The following is a 23,495-nucleotide window of genomic DNA, read 5'->3' as shown; positions in this document are numbered from 1 at the left end:
TATATTAATTCCTAAAGTAAATTTGAACATTTCAAATTATAACCAATATAAATAAATCTCATTACTCTTTATGAGCTAGGAAGGGGACCTAATGGACCTACAGATCAGAAGCTACAACGATATGAGATTAATTAGCTAAACTCATTAACCACATTAATCAATATTCGTTAATTGTATGTACACTCACAGCTGAACTCTTTTCACTGTAGATATATTTCTGTGTCCACGGATATAGACCAATACCAGTAAGTTAGTCCTTCACAAGTGTTCGTAACACCAGCTGGGTCAAATTACCGTTTTACCCCTAGGTTACTTCTAGTCCTTAAATACCAGTGCTCCTCTAATGAACAACCTGTTTATGATCCAACCACTAAACAGAAACCCCTCTCGTGCCATAGAGAGGGTAGAGCCCTTTGTTCAAGTCCTCGAGACACCATTTAGGGGAACACTTATCTACTTACCCTAAAGGTGGAAGGAGTGAATTCCATCTTGTGTGATTATGTTTTCAGCTCCCTACTCGCTCTTGTCCCCAAAATGATAAGCATATTGAGTCAGCAATTTGGCAACTCTCACCCATACAAATCAAAGGACAATCCCTCGCAAACAAGAGTTCATAATACACTCAGGATTAAGACTAAGTCACCTAGGTCATCCTAATAATGAAATAGAAATCCAACTAGTTAACGGAGTTATATCTAGTGATTACTATTTCGTGGTCCAGTCTTATGCAAACTCATTGCATAGGATACCCTCACTCGCATGTCGCATACATGGACGCATTGGATCAATGTGTTTGTATCAAATACAAAGTGAGCCGTATCCATAGTGTTAATAGGGTAAGGTATCCAACCTTAACCCTATACTATAGACCCTTTAAGTTGATCTTAAACATTAATCCTCGTATGTCTCTACGTACTGTTCAAGACTCATCAAACAGCTTAGGATGTTAGTTTATTGGATTTAGGTTATTAAGACAAAACTAATAATATAATCAATAACACTTATTGAAATTATAATAATAAAATACTTTATTAATGACAGTCAATTGATTATATTTACTATCTACGAGTTTTAGGACATAAAACCCAACAGGAGTGACATTTAGGGCGGGACGTGACACTTACAACCTATGGAGGGGAAACACTTAAAACATAAGTCAAACGGATTTAGTGAGCGACGAGTTTTTAGGAAAACCTTTTGGGGAAACACAAAGAATCCACAAATATTTAATCATCAATTCCATCAAATAAAGCACATTGCATCACCCACATCAGATAAAGCACAACACATCAAGTCACAACCAAGCGCCATCCACACAGCGAGGACTACAACGTCATACGCTGGGATCATTTTGCAACAAGCTCAACTTTGAGACCTGGGATTCTCCTATTGCCTTGACCTGAGATTCGCTCTTGCCAGTATCAAGCGAGTTACCTGGGATATCCAACAACATCTCCCCACATTCCATCATTCTTAGACCTGGGAGCTACACTCCACCAACATCTCATTAACAATCTATTTAGACTTGAGATTCTCCTCTCGCCAAGACTTAGGAGTCATACTCCACTAGCATCATGCGAGTTACCTAGGACTTCTACCGGCGTCTAGCCTCAAATCTCATCACAACTCTCTCCAACCTAAGAATTCTCCCATCGCCTAGACCTGGGATTCACACACACTAGTATCATTTCAGTTACCTAGGATTCCATCCAATGTTGTTTGGTAGATCAAGCCACATCAAAGAGCATAACCCCACAAACACCACAAGAGCGCAACAACACAAAAACTTACTCTTAACATAGATTAACATAGATTAATAAGGCATTTCATAAACATCATCACACTCGTTCACAGAAAACGATGAGTCATTTGCAAAGCACATCTTATTACTTGCAGAAACAAAACCCATAAAGCGTGTTTGATTACTCACGATAAGGTAAGCGACCATAGGAAATGTTTATAGATCATGTTATTTATTTTCAAACAATACTTGCAAAATAATGTAAATAGCATATCGATAAAAACAAAACATGTAAATCATTTTGTCACTCACACAAAATACTTAGCCTCAACTTCTTTCTTTTTGACTTTCAACTTTCTCTTTCTATCTGACGGTCGGAGGATCTGTTCGTTTAGCATTCAAAACCTTGTCCTCTTGCTTTCATAAGAAAATCTAACACTTTTCTTTTTTTTTTCTTTTCTTTTTTTGGGAAATCCTCTCTTTTTCTTTTGGCTTTCGGTCATATTTATAGAGACCCTTCACATCCAAGGGTCACTTATGTGCTTTACATGTGTCACCTTACTAACACGCCACGCCCTGCCACGAACCCAGACTCGATATGTAGTCTATCTGTCAACTATGATTTAACTTTCCTTTGAGACGCACACCTTATCTCTTTGGAAAGCCAAACTCTTAAATGTTCGACTGTCCTTTTTCTTTTTCCAAAAAGTTATCACCGTTTCCTTTCCCACAACGAATTGTCATGTCGCTTGACAAGACATTTATTTCCTCAACTCAACCTTTTGGGCACAGATACATCTTCTTGCAGTATTTCGCCAACGCCTCGCTTGTGGCGCTCATTGCAATGCTGTCATCACCAGCTCATGTCCATGCGATAGAACCTTTTGGCTCATGTTGTTCTCTTTGTGTTGCCTGCTTTCCTTTAAATTCTTCCTTGTGGAATGTCTCATCACGTATCGGAACAACTTCCCAAGGAGGGTCCTTTTGAAATCAGGGCCTCACACGCCATATATGTTAATAATGCTGTCGAAAAGGAGCCTGGAGTTCCAAAGTTAGTAATCAATTATAAACTTTTAAATAAAGTTTTGGATTTGATTAGATATTCAATTCCTAATAAACGAGATTTGCCCAAAAGAAATGCAAATGAAAAATATTTTTAAAATTTGGTATGAAATCCAGATTTTGGCAAATTCAAATATCCGAAAAAGATAAATATAAAACTGCTTTCAATGTTTCTTTTAGACAATACTAATGAATGTGCTACTATTTAGGCTAAAAAATGCCCCATCAGAATTTCAAAAAATCTTAAATGGCATTTTCAACAATTTTTAAGATTTTACAATTATTTATATTGATGATGTTTCAGTCTTTTCTTCAAATATAGAAAAATATTTTAAACATATCAATATTTTTATGGGTATCATAAAAAGAATTGGTTTGGTAGTTTCTCTACTAAAATCAAATTATTTAAAACAAAAATTAGATCTTTGGGTTTTGAAATCCACCTAGGAATGATTAATCCCATTCGAAGATCAATTGAGTTTGCCTCAAATTTTCCAGATCAAATTCTTGATAAAATCCAACTTCAAAGGTTTTTGGATTGTTTAAATTATGTTCTAATTTTATCAAAAATGTCTGGCCCATTTGCAAACAACTCTATCAAAGGCTAAAGAAAAAACCAAAAACATGGTTTGACACACATATCTAAGTTGTTAAAAAACAATTGAGCCTTTAGTCAAATCGATTCACTTTAAGCCTTATCAACCTAAAAGCAACCCTTATTGTTGAAATTGAAGCATCTGTTTGTTTAAGATATGGAGGAATTCTCAAACAATGTCTAGATAAGACCTAATCAATAATCCGATTCGACTAAGAAATTTGGAAAGATAGCCAAAAAATTACTCAACTATAAAAAAAGGGTTACTTTAAATTGTGTTAAAAAATTTGAAGGAGAATTATTGAATAGGAAATTCATGATCAAAATAGATTCGATAGATTTAAATTTTGTATTAGAAAAAGATGTAAAAGATCTTGTTTCAAAACAATTTTTTGCCAGATGACAAGTCATATCGTCTTGCTTTAACTTTGACATTTTGCCTATAATAAGGGAACAAAACGCCCCTAGCTAACAACCTCTCAAGAGAGTTTCTAACTCAAAAGCTCTCTCTCCTTTCCAAAAATCTTTGAGAAAAATGAGTGTCGATAGAGGGCGTGGCAGAGGAAGAGGAATTTCTACCTCTTTAAGGGGCAGCAACCTATCTTCTTCTTTAAACTCTACACCTTTACCTATGAGCGCAGATCAATATGCAATGAATTTGGGGTTTACTACAGTAACTTGATCGAGATTAAAACTAATTGGCATACAGATTGAATCTCCCACGGAGTCTTCTACTCCCCTTAGAACTTCGACCAATCTTATTCATCCTTCTGGCGGAGTCGTTCAAATAAGGTCTTCTACCCCTCCTTTAAACTAGTACCTACCACGTGCGATGCCCGTGATATTTCAAGTCTTTTTCTATATCATGATCTGTCACATTCATCTTTGAATTATTATTTTTTTCTTTTTAGATTCTCTTGGAAAATTTAGGCAAAGATACTTGAAGAAGTAAAAAAATTGCTAAAATAATAGAATGAGTATAAGAAAGATAGATTAATTATTAAAGATTTCTTTCTATATTCAAATATAGAAGAAAAAATATAAAGAGGAAAAAAACACAACTTTAAAATAAAGAAAAAGAAACAAAACATACTTGTTGATGTATATATAGTAATTAATTGTAGGGGTGAGAATTTTAATTAATTTTCAAACTCTTCGTATTATAAACTAAAAAAATTCCACTACAAATTAATGAACATTGAAAATTAAAAAAAAAACTAAAGGGAGAATGTGAGAATGTTAAGATTTTCGTATTTGAAGGCTACGATATTCAAGTTTAATGAGTTGTGTAAAATATAATATTTAAAAAAGTGAGGTTGTAATTAATACAAAATTTCTTAAATTATAACAAATATTTTTCTTTAAAAGTACGTTACTTTGATTTTAAAATATATCACAAAATAAAGGACTACGCTTCACATTATTTATTATTATTGTAGTAAGAAGAAGAGTATATCAATTAAAAGAAATTGAAAACCTTAAAAAACATATTTCAATTACCAAGTAATTAAGTCTATAGCATAGTGTGCTTGTCTTTTTTTAGTACAAAAAAGAACCAAGTCAATAATGAAAAATATCATAACAAAGGAAACTTTTATATTGATGGTCTCAAAGACTCAAGAATGATCTTCTAGCCAAATTCATTCCACAAACATTTGCTAGCATGAGTGAGAAGAGCTACATAATTATTAAAAACTCTTGGAGTGAATGAACATACTTAATAATTTTTTGTCTTTGTCTATCAATCATACAAAATAGAATTTGCTAGAGGAAACTGCGTAGATGAAGGAACAAAAAAAAAATGTCTTTATATATCATTCTTTAAATCAAAAAATGAATTTCGAGAGAAATTGAGTTGTGTGCAAAAGAAACCAAAAGAAGACAAGTTTTAGAAAATGTAGTGAAGAAGGCTCCTTTTATAGTAACAAGAATGATATTTTAAAACTACGTACTAAAATTCTAAAAGTTTTGAAACCAATGCAATTAGAATTAAAGGTAAAGTCATAAATTCTATAGTGGATTTCTTTTTAGAAATAAATAGATAAAGACATTTCATATTCTACATTCTTCATATTTGACTACATTTAATGTTAATTAATAATTAGAAATCATTTTTATTAATAAAACTCAAATAAAAGGTAAATGATAAAAGAAAGAAAAAGCTAAAAAAGAATTACAACAAATGACAAAATTAACAAAATGCTTTCAAAGGAAGGGTAACATAGAAAAAAAAGTCTCCGTATAGGAGCATTTATATATAGTATAGATAGGGAGTCATCTACTCTTCTGCTGACTACATATTCTCAAGTCAGTCACTCCCTAAAAAATTATTTGTGTCGTGACTCGAGATTAAAACATATTTTTTTGTAAGGCCTTGATACCGAAAAAGGAAATCGTGTTGAAGAAGAGCCTTGTTGGTAATAGTCATTTTGGCTAAGTGCAAATAAAAAACATTCTGCAATGAAGGATGCATTTGAGAAAAGACGATGCAAGGAGAATTGCTTGCGTTTACTGTTGCATAATGCAAGGTGACGTGATAGAATTAACTAGCGAGAAAGAAGCATGCTTTTGTTGTTAAGAACTTAGGCATTCTATGTAGTAACGCAAGGGGAAATACCTATACCTAAAGATGTTATAGTGAAGTAGGCGTACAGTTGAAAAAGTAGATGTTGCGTGAGGTGACTAGACAACCCTCTAAGGGAAAGTAAATGCTCTATTCCTTCTAGAGAAGACAGTCGAGCGATAAGGAATTGAACATTCCAAGAAGTTAAGGTTAGCGTTTCAAGTGAAATGTCTAATCCCGAGTGGTAGCTGTCGATGTGTCGAAATTATGTTGGGTGCATGACTTGATGAGTGGTAGCTTGACATGCATGTCTAAAGCTGAAATGACCCAAAGATTTGAAAGGTCACTATAAATAGGACCAAAGAGGCCAGAAGAAAAGAGCCATGAGGTGCTAAACATTCTAATAACTTGTTAAGGGGAAGTGTAGAGTGTTGAGAGGCTGGTTGAGGAAAATTGTTAGGCGAGAAGAGAAAGTTGAAAACAAAAAGGGGCTAAGTATTTCGTGAGTGATCCTTATAATAGCTAAATGATTGTGCTCTTTGTAACCTTATGTTTGGTGATTATCCTTTGAGATTGTTACTAATATGATGATATGTATTGAAAGTAAGCTTGAACTAAATGCTTCTTGTTTGTTGATCACGATGGTTGTATGATGTGTGGTGTGGTACTAGTTATCGTAAGACGCTGGTGGAATTCCTAGGTTTAACGCGAGATGATGGTGAAAGTGAATTCCAAGTCTAGGTGGCTAAATGTTGGTGAAACTGAATCCCAGGTCTGAGCAAGGAATGAATTGTGATAGCTAGATGCTGATGAAAGATAATTCCAGGTCTAAGAAAAGATTGATTATTGTGAGACACTGGTGAAAGTGAATCTTACATCTATTGCGAGATGCTGGTGAAATTAAATTCTTAGGCGATGAGATGCTGGTGAAAGAGAATTCTAAGCCTAAGAAAAGATTGATTATTGCGAGACACTAGTGGAAATCCCAAGTCTTTCGCGAGACGCTAGTGAAAGTGAATCTCATGTCTAGGCAATGGGTGAATCCCAGGTCCTGACAATGACTGGTGTACAACTTGATGAATGAAACATATGGAATTATTGTAATTGTTGTAGTTATGTTTGATGTGATGAGGATTTATGTTCATAAGATTAAGATTGCTATTATTGAAAATATTATATTCCCTTAAACTGTATTTCCTAAACCCATCACTCACTAAGTCTTTAACTTATGTTTTAAGTTTCCCTTCCCTAGGTTATCAAGCGTTAAAGCTAAGTAAAGAGAGGATGTTAGGTGTACAAGTCAAGTAAAAGAGGGAAAGATGGGTTGTTATGTAAACAACTCTGACACTCCTAAACGCCAAAGGCTGCCTCGCAGTTCTGAGAAGATGTCGAAGGCTGCATCACAATTTTGTGAGGCCAAGACTATAAGTGGAAAGACTGAGCCAAAGCATGAAGCGCCTAAAAGTCAACGTTTTAAGTCTTGTTGTAATTGTAAAGTTTGAATTCCATATGTACTTGGTGTAAAGAGCTAAGCTAATAAGGATGAGATTTTGATATTTCAATTCTATGATAGGATCATAGATCACGGTATGTTTTTTAAAATACGTTTTAATCTCGAGTTGTGGCTCAAACCATTTTTCAAGAGTGACGACTTGAGAATATGTAATTGGAGGAGGAGTATATGACTCTCTATTTGAAGAAGGAGAGGTAGGAAAGGTTATTTGAACGATTTCGCCAAAAGGATAGATAAGATTGGCCAAAAGCCTAAGTGGAGTAGAAGACTCTGTGGGAGATTTAATTTGTATGCCAAATGATCTTGATCAAGTTACCATGATAAACACCAAATCCATTGTATATTGATATGCACTCATAGATGAGGGTGTAGAGTTTAAAGAAGAAGATAGGCAACTACCCCTTGAAAAGGTAGAGATTCCTCTTCCTTTACCTCATCTTCTATCGGCACTCATTTTTCTTAGTTGGAGAGGAGAGAGAGCTTCATAGTTAGAAACTCCCTTGTAAGATAGCCAACCAGGGTTTTTGTACTCGTATTATAGGCAAAACTTTAAAGTCAAAGCAAGACAGTATGGCTTGCCATCAGGCAAAAAAATATTTTTAAAAAAGATCTTTTACATCTTTTTCTAATAAAAATTAAAAGCTCTCAAATCTATTTTGATCGCGAATTTCTTATTCATTAATTCTCCTTAGAATTTTTTAACACAAAAAAGTATTTCAAGTAACTTTTTTTTTACCGTTGAGTAATTTTTTAGGTATCATTCTAAATTCTTGAGTGGGATCGAATTAGTGATTCGATCTTATGTAGAAACTGTTTGAGAATTCCTCTATATCCAAAAAGGAGAGTGATAACAGACTAGGGATTTCTTCCCGCTAATTTCCTATTGGAGAATGTTGTCACATAACCCTTTTTTGATGCATCAGTTTTGACGATTAGATTGAATTTTTCATCTACTAACGATAAGCATAAGATGCCTTTAGTTAGAGATTTGGTTGATTGGACTTCTTGCGTATGCTCAACCGTCCAAGGCTTTGGATTTTTCTTTAGTCTGTCATAAAGTAGCAGACAAATTGTCTGAAGGTCTTTAATAAAGTCTCCAATATAATTGACACACCCAAGAAATCTATGTAGCTGGGTTTTATCTTGAATTTTATCTAGAAACTTATCCACAAAATCTAATTACCTTTGAATGGGCTTCATGATACCTTGATCAATATCAAATTTAATTACAACTTGACTTTTGGTAGAGACACCACAATGCCATTTATTTTAATGATATTGATAAACATATTCAAAACGTCATCAATGGAAACAATCATGAAGTCTTGATATTTATTAAAAATGTCATTCATGACCTTTCAAAACTCCGAAGGGGCATTTTGTAGACTGAATGACATGACATTCCATTTGTATTGTCTGAAAGGAATGTTGAAGCCAGTTTTATATCTGTCTTTTGGATTGATGTGAATTTGCCGAAATCCAGACTTCAAATTAAATTTTTAAAAGATTTTTGCATTAGCGATGCGCTTAAGCAAATCTTGGCGATTAGGTATGGAAAACCTAATCCATTTGAGTGTTTTATTTAGAGGTTTATAGATAATAAACAAGCGAGGAACTCCCCGTTCTTTTTTTGCCTGATTGTTGACATAAAAGGCAGAACAAGACCGCGGGCTCTTTGATGGGCTTCATGATACACTTTAGACATAAAAGGCAGAACAAGACCGCGTGCTTTTATTTTGTAGATTAGGTATCTCTTTGAAGCAAGTATCAACTAAATTCTTGCTCATTTGAATGGCCTGGCCTTTGTAGGAATTTGGGTTTCCTCAAACCTTTTTAGATGAGGAAGGTCCACTATGTTTTTTTTTTTTTTGTTGCCCAAAATGCATTGGGCAACTTGGAACAAATCTTAGAGTCAATCCTTTTTAGGATGGATTGAATTTTTATTTGAACAAGGTTTACTGATTTCTTCATTCACTTTTTGACTTTTAATATTGTCATGAAGAAATTCAATTTGCTTTTCTTACTTTGAAATTCGATTAAGACTTTTAACAATCTCATCTTTAATTGAAGAAATATATTTTTGAATAACTGGTTTGCAGGATTTAAATTAACTTCTTTACCAAATTTCTGAGATATTAAGTCTTTCTCAAAAACTGTAAATGGATATATTTGAGTGAGAAAAGGAGTACCCATAATTATATCCTATTAAGTCCCTTTACAAGGAGAGATGAATATACTAGGCACACATCTCCTTTACAGACACGGACCTTTGAAAGTTTGTATTTAATGTTTAGTGCATCATTATTTGCTCTTATGAGAGTTTCTCTTGTAATCTCAAAGTATTTGGATAGAATTATCCCTTCTTCGATAACGTTTTGATCAGCACCAGAATCGATAAGGGCTACTACTTCGAACTTGTAATCTTTAATCACTAAAGTGATTTTTGTTAACCATTTTTATTGAAGACTTTGGTGATAATGTTGATTCCATTATATTTTTTGGAGTTTCAACATTTTCCTTTGAAAACATCTATACTTGAATTGCAGTGACTGCATTTTCAAGACAAGATATTTACTACATGTTTTCAGCAATTCCCCTTTTGAGGGCTTTGATTTCATGCTCAAGGTCAGTGATTTTTACTGGGGCAGCATGCTCTTTTGATAACTGATTCATTACAGCTTGAAAGCTAAAATTCATCGAATATTTGAACTTTTGATCAGAAGTTTCTAATACCTCTCGAAGTTTCAAAAGTATTTTCTTTCTTATGGCATCATCTTCTACTTCTTCAATGATGTCCAAAAGACCTTTTTGAGTACTGGTGAGAATATTAGTGCAACCACTACAAAGAATCAACTATTCATTATCTGATTCATTTTCAAATGATGACGGTTCTTTAGAAGAGTCCTCTAGAATCTTATTGAGCATATCTTCATCCAGTTCAGAAGACAACTCTTCTTCCTCTAAGGAGATTTCTTCAGCTTTAATCACCCTTAGCATATATTGTTTTTCATTTTCATCATCAGTACACAGGTCGTCTCAACAGTTGCAATTGGAAGAATTAGACTGCTTTTTGTTCTAAGTTTATTTCATTGAACAATGTTTCTTTTGTACCAAACTTTAAGCGGAATTTGATTTCTTTATTTTGCTTGCTCGAACAATCTTATTTTATATCTTTTCTTCATGATAAAATGTTTATATCGATATTGGTATAGGCATTTGTTCTGCTATAATGAAAATAGTTTGTATGTACTAAGACCATTCGTATCTAAAATACTTCACGATCATCTTTGAAATCTAAGACTAGGTCACATTTGTTCTGCTATAATGAAATATTCAACACTACAACTACTAAAAGTAAGAAAAGAAAATGCTCATCTTTGAAATCTAAGACTAGGTCACATTAATCTCAATAAGATTGGGGAGATAGTTAAGAATGGACTTCTAAACAAGTTCGAAAAAAATTCTTTACTAGTATGTGAGTCTTGTCTAGAAGAAAAAATGACAAAAAAGATCTTTTACTAGAAACGATTATAGAGCCGAAGAACCCTTGGAAGCTTATACATTCAAACCTTTGTGATCCAATGATTGTTAAAGCTAGAAATGGGTTTGAATATTTTGTCTCTTTTACTCATGATTATTCAAGATATGAGTATGTTTACCTAATGCAACATAAATCTGACACACTTGAAAAGTTCAAAGAGTATAAGGCTGAAGCTGAAAATTTGTTAGGTAAAAAGATTAAAATCAATCAAATCGTAGTGAAGAGTATATAGGTATTGGATTCCATAGCTATATGATAGAACATGGAATCACATCTCAACTCTCAACATCTGGTACACAGTTCAGCAAAATGATGTATTAAAGATGAGAAATAAAATCTTGTTAAACATAGTTTGATCTATGATGAGTTATGGTTCTCTTCCTATCTTGTTTTAGGGTTATGCAGTAGAGACTATAGCTTACCTCTTGAACCACAAGTTCCACAAAGAGTGTTAATAAAACACCAGCTAAACATAGAGAGATCATAAAAGTAGTTTATGGCACCTCAAAATTTGGGAATGTCTAACACATGTGCTTGTAACAAATCCAAAGAAATCGGAACCACAAATAAAACAATGTTTTTATAGGTTACTCAAAAGAGACAAAAGGTGGTCTATTCTATGATCCACGAAAATTTTGTTATCTAAATTCTTTTCTTCTACGAGGTTTTGAAGTAGATTATGTAAGTGAATCTTTAATATTTATAGTATCGTTCTTTTTAGATCATTGTAGAGTGATATAATCTATTGTTCGAAAGAAAACTTCTTTGTTACTTGAGAACTCTGAGTCTATTTCATAAACAATTTATTGTATTTGATTATTAGATTCATCATAACTTGGGTAATTTGGGAATTTGATTTGGAATAATAATTTTTGTTATCAACTTCGTTTATATTTTTATTGCTTGAGCATCTCTATTATCAAAGTGTCGATCTTTTCTACAGTTTGTAGCAAATAAGCTTTTCTTTTGACTCTTTTGCCTTTTGTGCTTTCTTTTTCTCCATATTATTAGTTTTTTTTCTGCTTATAAAGAGAGATTTTTTGTGATATCTTTTTTGTTTGTAAGGGATATATGTCCTTTTTGGTTTCCTATAGTACAGGGATGGTTATGTAAGCCTGTATATAATTTCTTTTTGAAGTTCTTTTTTTTTAGATGAGTCTAGTTCTTCTAATCTTTTGAAGCAATATTGAGAACAAAAGGTTTCCAAATCTCTTTGGGGGAGATTATGGCTTTTAGCACTTTGCTTTGAACTTTTATTTTGTTATAAATTTTTAATTCACATTCTATTATATTTAGGTTTTATTTAGAGAGTTATATACTCTTTCTACCATAAAATTGAGGAAGTCCACCAATATATTGCTCTTTTCAATGCCAATGACTATTTCCCACTTTTGAACATCTTAATTTTTTTCTAGATTCTTCTGTTGTTATTCCTACTTTCTTCATCATTAGCAGGAGTTCTTCCACCGAGATATCATTTATCCATACAAGTTATTACATGTATCAACAATAATTTTACAAAGTGGAAAGACATAAAGAGTGGCCGACAAGACCGGACCTCTGGCTGGTAGCTTATCTATTTAGAATCTCTCTTATTGAAAAAGAAAAAAGAAAATATTACGATAAGATTTGGGTGGGACAGAACCCCCACTTATCCTTATCTCTTCGTAATATGAAAGATGCTAAACAAAAGCTAGAATACAAACTGAAAAGTAGAATTACAAACAGACAAAATACAAACAAACAAAAATAAAAGAAAAGTTGACAAGATATGTCTGTGAATGTCTTCAATTCTCTTTTGGTAATTTCTTCTTGGAGATGATGATGTTATCCGACTTCGTCTGAATGGCCAGGATTAGTCTTACCATGCAATGGCTGTAGACTCTCTGAGAGAATACGTCCAGGAATTTATTTATGTACTTTTCTTTTAATAATAATAATAATAATAAAGAAAAAAAACCTATTTTTCATCCTGGTTGGGAATCTAAATACAGATCGAAAATATCGAAGTTGTAATATGGATCATTATCAAAATTGATATCGTTGATGGATGAATCTAAAGAAATTCTTGTATCTTCAGGGTTATCCTCCTTGTTGTCATTGAAAATGGTGTGGATGACTGTTTCCATGACCGCTTGGAGATCTGCCTCAGATTTAGCTCCAACGATGAAGGTCATAATTGAATTCTTTGCGTGAAGGAACTGGTTTTCTTCTCGAGAGAGAGATGAGCGTTGGTTTTCAACCATTTCGCTATTTGATCTTCATTCAGATGGGAGTAGTTGTACTTATCCCACCTTTTTACCCGTAAGATCTTAAACTTTGCTCTGAACGTAATTTTGTGACTCCAGCAGAAAATCCAGGGCACTTAGAAATAGAGAGAATCTATACGTTGGTGAAAGTGCAAATGAATAGATACTAGTTGAGAAGTGATGGTAGACTCGTTGAACCTCGATTGGAAAAATCTTCAGAGTTAGCCTGAGGTAGCTCCATCGTTTTTTGAACCAATTTGGAAAATTAGTTTTGTAAGATTTCTTACAAAACGTAATAAACCAAGAGTGGTTATGAGATTCATGCCATAGTACTTTGTACCAAGCTTCCATCTAGTATCGATACGTGTACGATTCAAAGTTTAAAGCCTTGAAGAATTTTCTAGGAAGAAACATCCCTTGAGGCCAATGGGGCTAGTGTTAGAACCCTGAGAATTTTAAGCTTTTAGTAGACAATTTTTTTGGGATTATTTCAGTCCGAAATATCAGTAATTTCTACAGAAACAGTGTCGACCAAAATGAATTCATAAAATTTTCTCATTCTCTTGATGTCTTCCAAGAAGAAGTTGAACCCATGGGGGTAGATCTGAGAACAAATTTCTTGAATGGAAGGACCATCGAATTTTGGTTCGATTACAACATCTTCTAGAATTGTTTTAGTTTGGTAACTGTGACCGATCGTCCGGGCATAAAAACAGTTGGTTTTACCGTCTAGGTATAGGTTTTATGCTTAGAAGGTGGCCTAATTGACGTTGTGGGACTTGTTGAGTGCAACAAGGTTGTAGACTAATCTATTGATCCAATTGTTAGATTCCTTTGCAAGGAACCTTGACAACACCTAGATACAGTTTGGAAACTTAGATCCATGGCATGATTATCTGCACACAAAGGAGTAAATGCAGATGCTTGAGAAATAACGCGTTTGCCCTTTGGAAAATCTTGCTCTAGAGGAACTAGTTGTTTGAAAAGGAGCTTGGTTAGGTTGATTTGGTGGAAGAGGAGGCAGAGGCATCCCGGGTGGCCGAGGTCGACCGAAGGTTGGAAACATTTTGAAAAGCACTTGGATTCTTTGAGAACTTTGATTTTGAGAGGTGCTCTCTTTAGAGGTAATCAGCAAGGCAATTGTTACTCCCTTTTATAGGCTCAATTGAGAAATCAAAACAAGATAGAATTGCCTGCCATTTGGGAAAGATTTGCTTTGAAACAAGATTCTTTACATCTTCTTCAAAGATGAATTTGCTTGCTAAGAGTCAGTCTTGAAAAGAAAATCTTTGTTGATAATATCTCTCTGAAATTTTTGGATGGAAAGTACTCTTGTTAAAACTTCCTTTTTTTACGTTGGAATAGTTCTATTGAGCACTATTCCAGACTCCAGAATGAAGACAGACTAATGATTATTTTCTGTTAATATCATGTTTGAGGATGTTGCCATAACATTTTTCTAATGCATCGATTTCGACGATCATTTTGGCCTTTTCGTCTACTAGCGATAAGCATGGAATGCCTTTAGCTAGGGACTTGATTGATTGGACTGCCCGTATATGCTCAGCCATCCATGGTTTTAGATCTTTCTTCAATGTGTCATAAAGTGGCAGACAAATTGTTCAGAGGTCTTTAATAAAGTCTCCAATATAATTGACGCACCCAAGAAATCGTTGTAGTTGGGTCTTATCTTGAATTTCATCAAGAAACTTATCCACGAAATCGAATGACCTTTGAATAGTTTTAATGATTCCTTTATCAATATCAAATCCTAAAAATAGTCTTTTAGTTTGAAATAATTTAACCTTTGGTAGAGACACCACAAGACCGTTTGTTTTAATAATATTGATAAACATATTTAAATGTTTAAAATATTGATCAATACTTTCAGAAAATATCAAAACATCATCAATGTAGACAATTGTGAAGTCTTGATGTTTATTGAAAATTTCATTCATGATCTTCTGAAACTCCGATGGAGCATTCTTAAGATTGAATGGCATGACATTCCATTCGTATTGTCCGAAAGGAACGTTGAACGCGATTTTATACCTGTCATTTGGGTTTCGTGGATAAGTTTTCTGATGAAATTCAAGATAAGACCCAACTGCAGCGATTTCTTGGGTGCATCAATTATATTGGAGACTTTATTAAAGACCTTCGTACAATTTGTCTACCACTTTATGACAGACTGAAGAAAAATCCAAAACCATGGACGGCTGAGCATATGCGGGTAGTCCAATCAATTAAGCCCTTGGCTAAAGGAATTCCATGCTTATCGCTAGTAGTTGAAAAGGCCAAAATGATCGTTGAAACCGATGCATTAGAAAAAGGTCACGGCGATATCCTCAAACAAGATATTAACGGAAAAGAATCATTAGTCTGTTTTCATTTTGGAGTCTGGAATAGTGCTCAATAGAACTATTCCACCGTCAAAAAAGAAGTTTTAGCAATAATACTTTCCATTCAAAAATTTCAAGATCTTATCAACAAAGATTTTGTTGTTAGAGCTGACTCAAAGGCAAGCAAATTCATCTTTGAAGAAGATGTAAAGAATCTTATTTCAAAGCAAATCTTTGCAAAATGACAAACAATTCTATATTGTTTTGATTTCTCAATTGAGTCTATAAAAGGGAGTAACAATTGCCTTGCTAATTACCTCTCAAGAGAGCACCTCTCAAAATCAAAGTTCTCAAAGAATCCAAGTGCTTTTTAAAATGTTTCCAGCCTCTAGTTGACCTTTGCCACCCGGGAGGCATCTGCCCCCTCTTCCACCAAATCATCCTAACCAAGTTCCTCTTCAAACAGTTAGCTCCTCTAAATCAAGCTCTTCTAAGGGCAAACGCCTTATTTCTCAAGCATCTGCATTCATTCCTGTGTGTACAGATAATCAAGCCATGGATCTAATTTTCCAAACTGTATCTAGGTGTCGTCAAGGTTCCTCGCAAAGGATTCTAACAATTGGATCAACTCCAGATTCGTCTACAACCTTATTGCACCTAACAAGCATTGCTACGTCAATTAGGCCATCTTATAAGCCTAAAACCTAATTCCGGATGGTAAAACCAACAGTTTTTATGCCCAAACCACTGATCACAGGTTACCAAACCAAAACAATTCTAGAAGATGTTGTAATCAAACCAGAATTTAACGGACCTTCGATTCAAGAAATTTTTTCTCAGGTCTACCCCCATAGGTTCAACTTCTTCCCGAAAAACATCAAGAAAATGAGACAATTTTATGAGTTCATTTTGGTCGACACCTTTTGCTTCAAAAATTACTCATATTTCGGATCGGAATAATCCTAAAAAAATTGTCTACTCCAAACTCAAAATTTCTAGGGTTCTAACACCATCACATGCATTGGCCTCAAGGGATGTTTGTTCTCAGAAAATTCTCCAACACTTTCAACCTTCAATCGTACATGTGTCGAGACTACATGAAAGCTTGGTACAAAGTACTATGGCATGAATCTCATAACCACTCTTCATTTATTACATTTTGTACGAAATCTTACAAAACTAATTTTTCAAATTGGTTCCAAAAATGGTAGAGCTACTTCGGCCTAACTCCAAAAAAAATTTCAGTCGAGGTTCAACGAGCCTACCATCACTTCTCAACCAGTATCTATTCATCTTCACTTTCGCCAACGTATATATTCTCTCTCTATTTTTAGGTGCCTTGGATTTTTTGCTTAAGTCACTAACTTTCGTCCAAGGCAATGTTTAAGATCTTAGGAAAGATCTTACGGGTAAATTGGTGGGATAAGTACGACTACTCTCATCTGAATGAAGATCAAATAGCAAAATGGTTCAAAATCAACGCTTGTCTCTCTCTCAAGAAGAAGACCAGTTTCTTCTCACGAAGAATTCAATTATGACCTCCATCGCTAGAGCTACATCTAAGGCAGATCTCTAGGCAGTCATAGAAACAATCATCCACACCATTTTCGATGACTACAGGAGGATTAATCTTAAAGATACTAAAATTTCTTCAGATTCATCCATCAACGATATCGAATTTGATAATGATCCATATTACAAATTCGATATTTCTGACCCCTATTTGGATTCTCAACCAGGATGAAAAATAGGTTTTTGCTTCATTGTTATTATTATTATTAAAAGAAAAGTACATAAATAAATTTTTGTCGTTATACAAATTTTGTCCTATATATCAAGCCTCCAAAGTGTAATCATCGATCGAAGTAATCCTCGATTGAAGGGGAGGTGATGGAGATGGCAAGCAACTAAAGCAGAGTGACCACTCGTAGGCCAGCGCAGTCAGTGAGGATTGTTTCTGGTTAGGAAGTCTTACCGTGACTAGCTAATTCAAAAAGATTATGATGCTTGGATAGTTAATTGACGGGAAAGCCAAGAGTAAGTCCCTGGACGTATTTTATCTCAGAGAGTCTTCAGTTGCCACATTGTAAGACCAACCTTGACCATTCAAACGAAGTCGGATGGCATCATCATCTTCAAGAAAAAAATGACCAAAAGAGACTTGGAGACATTCGCAGACATATATCTTTAGCTAATTTTATTTTATTTTTGTTTATATGTATTTTGTCTTCTGTTTGTAATTCTAATTTTTAGTTTGTATTCTAGCTTTTGTTTAACATCTTTCAGATTACAAAGATAAAGATAAGTGGGGTCCTATCCTATCCAAATCTTATCGTAATTCTTTTTCTTTTTTCTTTTTCTATAAGAAAAAGAAGTTCGGAGCTAAAAAGCATCTCCCACTTCTACTTCTTGAAGTAGAGGCTCCATTTTCTATTTTAACTACTTTCTATCTTTTGGCTTTAGTTTTATTGGTTTTGATATTGTCTCAGCGCTTATTTCTTTGCTAAGGCAGTTGTCTCCCACCAAAGCTTAGTATCGAACTTGTCAAACCATTTAGGGTTTGTTTTACTGCTTCATGGTTGGTCATGATCATATTATTGGAGTCACAGGCACTTGCAGCCATGAGCATTTCAGTAAGAACTTCAATAATCAATAATTTGGACATCTCATCTATATTCCATGCATAGATAGACTTGCCAATGAATTAAGTTTTATTGACATATTTGTAACTTTCTAGCTTCCGGTCCAAATCGCACATAAAAGGTCTATGGTACCAATCATATTTAGGATCTTCTACTTTTGTTTCACTTTTATATTTTATCATGTATTAATGTTACCTATGGTAGTTATCCTCTGCATTGAGTATATCTTGAATTATTTTTAGAAGAGATTCGACTTAAATACGATAATTTCTTTAAATTTCTTTTCATTGACATTTAAAATTTTTAGTGTTTTTTCGACTTCTTCTAAAATTTTGTCCTTTGTACTCAGCTTTAACCTTTTTAGATAGATTTGTTACATCGCTTATTCGAATAAACACGTTTAGCTATAGAAGGTATTCTATTGGAAAAGTTATTTTGTTCTTGAATACTCTTTATTAGCGGGAGGTTTTTGATTAATTAAAAAGGATTTTGCAATAATTTTCTCAATATAAGAACTTATGAATCCGCTTTGATTTCACCTCAGTACACCGTTTTCCAAGTTTCTTTTATCTCTAACAGTACATTGGCCAAAATCTTTCTCAAAGAAAGATGAGAACAGAGACCTCCAACATGCATGGACCGTCAAACTCGAACCCAATTGTGAGATAAATATCCCACAATTGTCGGTCTCGATAGGTGTACCATTAGTCGAATAACCTAAGAATATGAAGATGAGTTTCTAGGAAACATGGTTGAGGAGGGCAGTGACAGCCTTTTTATTTATGAACTGTTTACACCAGAAGGTCGTAACAAAGTTATAAAAGGTTGAGGGGCATACTCGAAGTTCATTTGTGCATGTTTATATATTCTTTTTTTTAACGATCAAAAATTGTAAAATACATCAAACTAAAAGTTAAGGACATAAATTTGATAACAGTGTGACAAATGTAACTAAAAAAAATGAAACTTTTTTCCTTAAACTTAATTATCTACTAAGCCTGAATCTCTTATCCACTATGGTAGGGTTGTTAATATGCCAAGTTGGTGAACAAAGCTTTAAACCTAACAAAAATATTTGAGAAAAATATATAAAAGGAAATTATTTCCAAGAATTAATTTTTTTTCTTTCTTTCTTTCTGAAAATGATGCTTTTTCTGTGAAAACATTTCAATTTTAAAAAGAAAACTTGTAAAACTAAAACACGTTGCATGGGTTTATATATAATTAATCAAAATGAATAGATTCCGAGTGTGTTGGAAAAATATGGTAATATATTAAGTCGAGTTTTTATTTAATCTCTATCTTTTTTTATACCAATTTAAATCTTTAATTAAACACTATAACTATCCACCTAATTTTTTAAACTTCGACTAATTGATAAAAGTAAAAGATCAAATTATCCATCTTTTAAGGTTGTAATCAATTCATATTGCCATAGCTTTCATTGCATTCGCCAAAGACATCGTCTTAATTCTTGACTATAGATATATTTGAAAATATTATTTTTCAAAGAAATGTCATTTTGCAATTAATTGAGCAACAATAATTTTGTTTTCAACCTAAAATGTATACATATCATGAATTCAAATCGTATACAGGTAAAACCCTAGGGTTTGCAACATTGAACTATGGATTTTCTTTTTCCAATATCCCACATTTTATATATATATATATACACATATATTTAAAAAACAAAACATATTTGGGATCTCTTGAATAGTATTTTTCAGAATGATCGGATAGTTGACACAAATTTATAAAAATATCGAAAATCGTACCAATCGTTTTGTATTTTAAAAATGTAAAATTTGGAAAAACTAGCAAATACGTCAAATATCTGAGCATAGTTGAACGGTTAAGACGACACCGATTACCCCTCTAAAGATCTCAAACTTTGAAAACATCACTTATCAATATCAATACTACCATACATTTTTTCGACATATTGACAAATCTTAATCCCCAACAACTATCAAACCCTAACCTAATTAAAGTGAGAGGCAATAAATACAAATATGTGCTGCACAGTTATATATATGAACCCAATAAGAGACTCAAAAGAGAGCTTACCAGAAAAGTTGATCAAAGCTATTTTCTTCTTTCCAATATCCAAAATTTACCAAAGGAAAAGGTACGTGTGAGGAATGAAGCCTGGTCCGAGATCAGTTTTTCCATTTATTCAACACGAACAAACTTTCAAATAAGAGGAAGAAGAAGAAAAAGACTACTTTTAGTCAGGGAAAAAAACAACATAGAATAACAATTTTGAAGATCATAAAGAAGAAAGCAAGAAAGAAAACTTAAGAAAAAATGACAGGAAAAGACATTGACATGTAGTTTTATTTCTTCTCCTTTCAAAAGGATTGACAAAAAAAAGATTTCGGAGCAAACTCCATTCCAAACACCCCTTTTCCTATCTCTCTTTTCTTTCTCATTTGCAAGACTCAACAAGAAGAGGAAAGAATGGACAACTTTGTCCTTAAAAAAGGATTTCTTTAATTTTTCTTTTGCATACCCTTCCAATATACTAAAAAATTTAGGAGAGAGTAAAAGAAGAAGGGAAGCCATGAGAAAAATAAATAAAAAAGGTGAAAGAAAGAAGTTTATTGATGCATTATTATTTGATGGTGGGAAACATATGATGACAGACAGGTCATAGAAAGCATACAACAAATAATAATAATAATAATAATAATAATAATAATAATAATAATAATAATAATAATAATAATAATGAAAAAGGAATTGAATTTGGTGGTTTTTGGAGTCATCACCTTGTCTTGTTCTAAACCATTTTATATGCTGTATACTTAACTTGTAATTTCTCACATACTTTTTTATAATTGGCTTTGCTTTTAAAAGAATTTAAGCACTGAAAATCAAGAAAGATAAGATGTAGAAGAGATGACCTAAAAGACATGTTTAGGAATGGGAAAAGAAGAGGGACATGGGGCCTCCACTGCCTCAGCTTTGTACTATATCCCATTATTATACATTTGAAGTTACATTTTTAAACAAAAACTAACTGAAGGAAAGAAATGGTATGTGGCCGACATCGCTTGCATCCATAATTTCAGTGTTAATTGACATACTTTTTTTAGGTTAATAGTTCAAATCTTCATATCCCTATATTTGTTGAATTCAAAAATGTCAATAACTTTGTCCTCAACACATTTTATTTGAAAATAGTTAGTTACCATTTAATATGAATGTACGTTATATAATTTATGGCTACTCCCATCTTGATGTAGCCTTCTTAAAAGCATGCCAATGTGGTGGGAAAAGTTAAGTTTTTATTTGATCACCGTATGATAAATGAAGCCTTAAATGACAATGGGATGATAAATGTGACTGTTTTCTTTTAATATATTGATGAGTGATGTGAGTTAAATGACAAAAGAAATTCCTAACTAACTTGGATGGAGTCCAACTCTCTTAGTTTCATCTATTTCATGCAACAAAAAGGACTTCTTTCCTTTGTTTGAGTGATAAAGGAGAAATATTTGAATTTTATTAATCTCGGGATCGTATATATATCATAACTAGTTAATTATGCTTTTGAAACAACGTTGGTGTTCTCACATAATAAATTAATTAGACACTAAAACACGCTTAAAATACAACCTAAACTTGACATGAATGTTTTTTATTTCTCGAGTTAACCGAGTACAGGTATCATAGAAAAAGTGTAGAACAAAAGAGCATCTGTGATCTTCGTCCATCGACTAATTGTCGAACCTAACAAATTTACCAAGTAAGAAAAGACATTCCAGTTGAGACGCTATGTCAATACAAGCTTTGGTCATATCTATATCACCAAGATAAAACCTAGATCACAGTTTATTTCACTAAACCAAAAAAAAATGAACTTAAGATCATGTTTATGCCACTAAAATAAAAACAAATGTGTAAATTCATTGACATAGACCTCATTAAGATAATTGAATTGCTTTCGAACACATTTAAATAACCATACCATTTACAACGCAATGAATATGTGTGAATCAAATACTATTCTGCAATTTCGGGGTTTTTTTTTCAATTTTTTCTACTAATACTTAAACAGCAAAAACAAGAAGGAACAACGAGCACAGAGTAAATTCTCTGGTTGAAAAAAGATTTTTTTTAAAAAAAAAAAAAAACCATCCAATTTGGCTCATTCTCTCGCATAACAAATTACCGAATATACCATTATTATTACTTTTTCTTTTGCCCTAATTTTCTTTACCCAGAAAGAAAGAGAGAAAGACGGCAACACAATTCCAAAATTTATGGTCTTATCAATATTGACTACATCCCAAAATGTTTGATCTGTCTCGTATTTATGTAAATGTTGTCGACCATATACATTGATAATGTGATCTTACTGGTAAAATTTAACGATAGCCCAAAACAAAACAGTAGACCAAATCTGAAAATCGCTCAAAAATACTTTCTAAACACGGTAGGTCTGAATTTGATTGACTTTTAGTCCTCAAAACAACAAAAGCAACCAAATGAAACTAGTGGCGCTGTATGTATAGAGTAAACGTGGCCTTTTAAGTGAAACCCCCTCTTTGATTCCTATGAAAGGGAACTTAAAGATCCACAGTTTCCAACTGTAATCATATCAGTAAGCCCCATTTTTCTAGTAGAGTTTCTAAGTAACCAAACTCATCTATTCCCTTGGGGAAAACAAACAAAAACAGAACTCTTTGGCTCTCACCCATCCGTTCTTATTCCTATTCAATTCTCACACGACAAGATAATTCAATTCTGACCAATTAAACTGAATAAAAAGTGGGGTTTCCTTTCTTTTTCACAAATCACAGACTTCTATAACTTTTTCCTTATAACTGACCCCACAACCACAATGCATCCGTCATCTTTGTTCTTTTCTTTTTCTTACTTTACTTTTTTTCTCTTCTTTTCTTTTCCCAATTTTCTCTCTTTCAACTGTGTCGCGCATTGCCCCTTCATTTCAGTTTCATTTCCATGCAAAAGCTTGCAGAAAAAGAGAAACTAAAGGATATACATATGAGCTAAAAGATTAAACAGACAAATCACTTTTGACCACTCACCAGTCTTGTCATTTATTGATCCAACGGTTGATAATCACGTGTCGGAAGATCAATGGTCATCACCACGCAGTAGTTCTTATGCGGGATCCACCCACATGGATCTGAGTCTACGAGGACATGCATGTCTTCTATGATAGGCTTCCCTGTGAAATGGCATCAACATGGGTTCATAATTAAATTTTTAAGA

General features: G+C 33.3%; 1 non-coding gene across 1 annotated transcript; it reads right to left on the bottom strand.

Moving 5' to 3' along the window:
* Window positions 1-20,377: 20,377 nt before the first annotated feature.
* MIR166E (microRNA MIR166e) lies at window positions 20,378-20,653 on the bottom strand. Its single transcript, NR_120795.1, is given in 1 exon segment — window positions 20,378-20,653. It is a non-coding gene; the product is annotated as a microRNA MIR166e (primary transcript).
* Between the last annotated feature and the right edge of the window lie 2,842 nt (window positions 20,654-23,495).

The sequence above is a fragment of the Cucumis melo genome, chromosome 11 (genome assembly GCF_025177605.1).
Source record: "Cucumis melo cultivar AY chromosome 11, USDA_Cmelo_AY_1.0, whole genome shotgun sequence".
Lineage (NCBI taxonomy): Eukaryota > Viridiplantae > Streptophyta > Magnoliopsida > Cucurbitales > Cucurbitaceae > Cucumis > Cucumis melo.
This window is presented reverse-complemented; position numbering and strand designations above follow the sequence as displayed.